Source organism: Macrobrachium rosenbergii, chromosome 23 (assembly GCF_040412425.1).
Source record: "Macrobrachium rosenbergii isolate ZJJX-2024 chromosome 23, ASM4041242v1, whole genome shotgun sequence".
NCBI lineage: Eukaryota > Metazoa > Arthropoda > Malacostraca > Decapoda > Palaemonidae > Macrobrachium > Macrobrachium rosenbergii.
Window position 1 is genome coordinate 7,231,582 of NC_089763.1, and position 6,440 is coordinate 7,238,021.

Consider the following 6,440-nt stretch of genomic DNA (forward strand, 5'->3'; position numbering starts at 1 on the left):
TATATATATATATATATATATATATATATATATATATATATATATATATATATATATATATATATATATATATATATATATATATGATCAGGTGTTCATGGAAAGACGTTCTGTTCGCGTTGCATTTATTCAAAAGCCGACGTTTCACATCACTTAATGCATTTTCAAATCTGAAAAAGCAGTTACAATAATAAATAATTGTATACATAAGATAAAAAGTATATACAAAATTTATTTTTTCCTCATCTATATTTAAAAAAGAATCAGCACGATAACACAATGAAAATGCAAGACACCCTCCATATTGGTGGTAAAAGTTAGACTAAAAACAGAGACAAATATAAGTGAAATGAAATACAAAAACAAAAACCTTAGGCAATGAACCGTTTTGACGACGATTGGTTGTTAAGTGTCGGAACAAAGAGTTTGGTCATTATGGACTCAAGGATGGTTAATTCCTCCTCACTCTGTACTTTTCCCAAAACTTTAAAATCGTTGATGTCTATATGAGTTTTGCATATCTTTACAGATTTCTTATATTGATTGGTCGGGGCTGGACAGTTTGCTCCCAGTTCCATAGCTCACCCCCTGATGAGAGCAGATTCGAACCCTCAGTAGTCTCCTAGTGCATCCAATATATGTGCCCAGACTACATCTGGGACAGGAATATTTATAAATTATGTTGGATGAAAACAGAGGACTCACTCTGTCCGTAGACTGGAATAAGGTTCCGATGGTTCGTAGGTTTCTCGGAATTAATTTTAAACTTAAAGCTGTAATTCCTTATTAAATAAATTAATACACTTTCTCCTAAATTTATTTTCATGCAAGAAGGAGAATTTTACATACACACAGATTGGGAACGGTATGAATTACAGGTAGATCATTCGTCTTAAAATTAAGCAGCCTGTTAAGAGATTATAAAATATAATGAGTGGAAAGCAGTTGTTTTTTAAATAATTGGTCAAGAACGAGGTTTCATCATTTAAGGCAATCATAATCGTGAATGCCCTGTGAAGGAGAGTAGATACAGAATTCATCTTGGAGTTAAGGACACAGGAACAGTGTTTTTTCTGAAAGTGCCAATGTGGGAACCTCTTTTATCTCTCGTGGTTCGGAGGTCCAAGAAAGGAAGTGAGTTGAGTTGTGGGACTCCTTTTCCAGAGTAAATTTGATACTGGGGTGCTGGTATTTATGTATTCGGAAAAAAGTATCATGTATGAAAAGGACAAACGTATCGCAAATTTATCGTTTGTAAAATAGAGGGTGAAAACTAAGGGCCAATGTCCATTATGCGCTCCTCCAGTGAGTTCATGAAGATATTGGCGAAGGTCGGGCCTATGGGGCTTCCCATCGCCATCCCTTCCACCTGTCTATACAGACCACCATCAAAAACAAAGGCCGTGTCCAGCACGGCCAACTCTAAAGCTTGTGTAAAAGAAATTTTGTTGAAATTATTAAAAAGAGAATCCTCATAAGGAAACAGTTTATTTAAAATAATATCTATCGTCTCTCCCTCAGGAACATTTGTAAACAAAGATTCGACATCAAAACTTGCCATGGCTAAATCAGAATCCTGTTTTATGATCTCCTCTTTGAAGCTCACTGAAATCTTCAGTGCATAAGAGCTCTTCGTCAACAGTTCAAGTAATGGAACGAGAAATTTAGCGAGTCCGTAGGGGTATTCTTAGAAGAAAGAATGGGTATTAAAAGCATCCCTTAACAGGCTGCTTAATTTTAAGATGAATGAGTTTTTCATTGGAAGGGGTGGGTAGAGCTTTCGGCTAGCACGCTCTTGGCCCAGCGTTCGACTCTCCGATCGGCCAATGAAGAATTAGAGGAATTTATTTCTGGTGATAGAAATTCATTTCTCGTCATAATGTGGTTCGGATTCCACAATAAGCTGTAGGTCCCGTTGCTAGGTAACCAGCTGGTTCTTAGCCACGTAAAATAAATCTAATCCTTCGGGCTAGACCTAGAAGAGCTGTTAACCAGCTCAGTGGTCTGGTTAAACTAAGATATACTTAACATAAGATGAATGATCTACCTGTAATTCATACCGTTCCCAAGCTATCTGTATGCAAAATTCTCCTTCTTGCATGAAAATATATTTAGGAGAAAGTGCGTTAGTTTATTTAATAAGGCATTACAGCTTTAAGTTTAAAGTTAATTCCAAAGAACCCACAAACCATCGGATCCTTATTCCAGTCTACGGATAGAGTGAGTCCTCTGCTTGCATTCAGCATAATTTATAAATATTCCTGTCCCAGATGTAGTCTGGGCACATATATCGGATGCACTAGGAGACCACTGAGGGTTCGAATCTGCTCTCATCAAGGGGTGAGCTACAGAACTGGGAGCAAACTGTCCAGTCCCGACCAATCAATATAAGAAATTAGGTGAAGATATGCAAAACTCATATGGACGTCAACGATTTTAAAGTTTTGGGAAAAGTAAAGAGTGAGGAGGAATTAACCTTCCTTGAGTCCATAATGACCAAACTCTTTGTTCAGACACTCAACAACCAATCATCGTCAACACGGTTGTTCATTTGTTTTTGTATTTCATTTCACTTATATTTACCTTTGTTTTTAGTCTAACTTTTGCCACCACTTATTATCTTATGTATACAATTATTTATTACTGCAACAGCTTTTTCAGCCTTGAAAATGAATTAAGTGATGTGAAACGTCGGTTTTTGAATAAATGCAACGTGAGCGGAACGCCTTTCCATGAACATCTGATCGTTTATCATGTGAGTCTCTGCTCCTGTCACCTGATGATGGTATATATATATGTGTGTGTGTGTATATATATATATATATATATATATATATATATATATATATATATATATATATATATATATATATATATATATATATATATATATATATATATATATATATATATATACATATATATATATATATATATATATATATATATATATATATATATATATATATATATATATATATATATATATATATATATATATATATATATATATATATATATATATATATATATATATATATATATATATATTTATATGTGTGACTTATATATATATATATATATATATATATATATATATATATATATATATATATATATATATATATATATATATATATATATATAATGTAACAAATTGTTTCATAAAGACCCGTCAATTGTAACTGTTTCGTTTAATTATTTATTTTTCTGGTGACTCCACTTAGATGCTTCAGCTGCCGCACTAATAATGTCTCTTGAAGTATCGCTTATAAAGGTAATATGTTGCCAGGAGCGAACTAAAGAACTGAAATGTCTTGACTTCTTAGAAAAGTAAAAGCTGCTCAATACCAACAAGCCATTTTCCCATGTATTACCTAGAGTGAAAACGTTAAATAAATTTTCTCTTCATGGTTGTCAAAAAAACAACTGACATTTTTTCTATTTCCGACGGAAGTACACCTAAGCAGCAACTATAAGTGCAAGTACTTGACACTAAATCATTTAGAAAATGAAAAATTATTAAAAATAGCATTATAAAAATTTACCTTTTTTTATCCTTGTAAAGAACTGGAAAAGGAAATCGATTTGATTTTCCACTACAATAACGAGCGAGTGCTCAGTGAGTAGAATATTATGTTCATTACTCGTGTAGATGATTATCATTCACGGCCGGTAAGCCTTTTATGTTAGCATGACTAAATATGAGATTAATTTCCGGCTTTATATTTCAGAAAGTTGTGGTTCTGATGAAGGCTACGCGCCCTGCATTAATTTCCATTGATGGTGTCCCGTAATCAGTGACGTTTTTAACCCCACAAAATCCGACACGTTCCAATTATCATAACCCTACGGAACACTTTGTTAACAACTAGGAACCTCAACTGCTGCTGATGAATTAGTTATGAATGGGCATATTCACTGAATAAACTCGGGAAAACCCATGAAAGAAGAACTACGCGTAATTACATGGAAAAACTGCGAGATGTGAGGAAGTGGAAACAAGAACAGCAACTTCAGCTGTATCAAATAAAGAAAATTTGTTTGATTTTTTATTGAAAAAATTAAACTTACATTATTTACAATTACATTATTTACAATATGGTTACAGTATACATCAATACAGTATACATAGGCATTTCTCTACATAAGCATAATCCCTCTAAACTGGCAATTTACACATCTTGTTTCAGTCACTGGCTACTCAAAGCAGTAATTAATATACTCTTTGAGTAGTTCCATCACACCGAGTATTCCTTAGAAAATCTCTCTCTCTCTCTCTCTCTCTCTCTCTCTCTCTCTCTCTCTCTCTCTCTCTCTCTCTCTCTCTTAAGAAATGTTGCCAGACTATATAGATTGTAGCCGCTCTCTTCTCTCGTCCTCAGCAGCCGAAGAAACTAGATTACCCAAGAGAACTGCTAGAAAAAAAAAAAGCTTCAAGTAAGATGAATACGTCGACAGGGAAAGGTTTGTTTATGAAATGGCTTTTGGGAATAATGAGGCCACACCATATTTCTCAAATAAGAAAGAAATTGCAGTTAGTTATAACGTGGAGCAATAAATCAACCAAAGTCTTTTAATTTGGGGAATCTGCTCTCATTTTATACAAAACGTTTTTAAAAATTGCCTGTACCCAGATCTAAAGTAATACACAATTCACAAAATTATGTGTATGTTTATGAAAATAATTATTTTTAATCTACTTCGTAAGGAAGTATAGTATAGTAAAGTTATCTTGCTCAGTTTCGAAGGCTTTCTGTAAATATTCGTGAGCTATAAAAGTATTTTTTCAACTGTCAATTTTTCCTTTTAATTGAAAACTCATTGTTATGTGTATGTGTTGTTTCGATCATATACATTTATCTTTTCGTAGAAATCTCCTCGAAGTTCTACTCTACAGCAGAATGAATCCTGTAACCTCGTTTATCCCGAATGGTATGCAAATTGCATAAAACGTTCTCAGCATATTATGCCAAACAAATCTGTTTAGCTTTTTACCGCGTTTCTCTTTTATATAAAATCACACTAAATCTTTGAGGAACTCTTTTCACACACTTTGGGCCCCACCGAGATCCAGCAGACTTTGTGATGGAATAAAATGTTAAACAGGAAATACAAGGAAAAAAGAAATATCCTTTGAAGTCTCCTCAAGGGTGAAGGGTATGGAAGAAAAATGTTAGATCATTAATATAATTTCCTTCTCAGCAAGCTCTCAATCTGATTTTTGTGTTGGCTTTTCCTGCAAGGAAGAGGGAAAATGCTTCTCCATCCCATCCCTTTCTCGTTCAATTTAATCTTAGTTTTGTTCACTTATCGACATTTTCATCAGCAGCTTTTCATTATTCTTATACTTTGCATTTTATTTGTTTGTTTACTACCGTTTCCTTGAATCAATTTCAACGAAAGTTAGCCCACTAAGACGATACAAAGAACTACAACGTAACATCAGAAAATCACCACAGTTTGCAATGTCCTTTCTGCTGGTTAAAGCAGTGGTCAGCTTTTCGTGTGCATCGAGAGAATCAACCATTCAAATCAGTTTCCTCATCCCAATTGCGCTCTCTCAGAAGTTATCGTGGGCAGTTGTCAGCGTTTAATTTTCTGGTCTATTAATCCTAACTGAACAGTTATAGAAAAAAAAAGGCTTTATGAACATTACCTGAATGATTATTTATATATACGCACACAGACATTACCTATTTACATATATACACAGTATATATATATATATATATATATATATATATATATATATACTATGTATATACATACATACATACATACATACACACACGCACACACACACACACACACACACACACACACACACACACATATATATATATATATATATATATATATATATATATATATATATATATATATATATATATATATATATATATATATATATATATATATACTGTATATATATTAGTAAAAGGACCTCATTCAAACTGGATGGTATCTAATAGAGCATTTATTCAGAAAAAGTTCTACTAATGCACAGAACAATTGTGTATGTGATAAAAATTTAATATATATATATATATATATATATATATATATATATATATATATATATATATATATATATATATATATATTCTCTATAATCTCAGCACGAAGGAAGACGATGACATTTTGAATAAGCTTTTACGGACTAAATCACTGTCATCACCGCGAACTTGGTTAAAGCAGTTTCACTTTCTTTTTCGGTTCCTTTTTATATTTCTGAGAAATGACAAATATTATCTTATAACATTATATTCCCGCGTAATATATTAGTTCTCTGAGATCTAGTTTAAATACCTGTGATATTATATCGATATCTCTGCTTCGAGTATATTCTTTTTACGAAGATTCTACTTAATGTTGTTGGGCAACAGAATTAATATTCAATTAACTAGTTGAATTGCTCGGGTATTTATCTTGCTTTA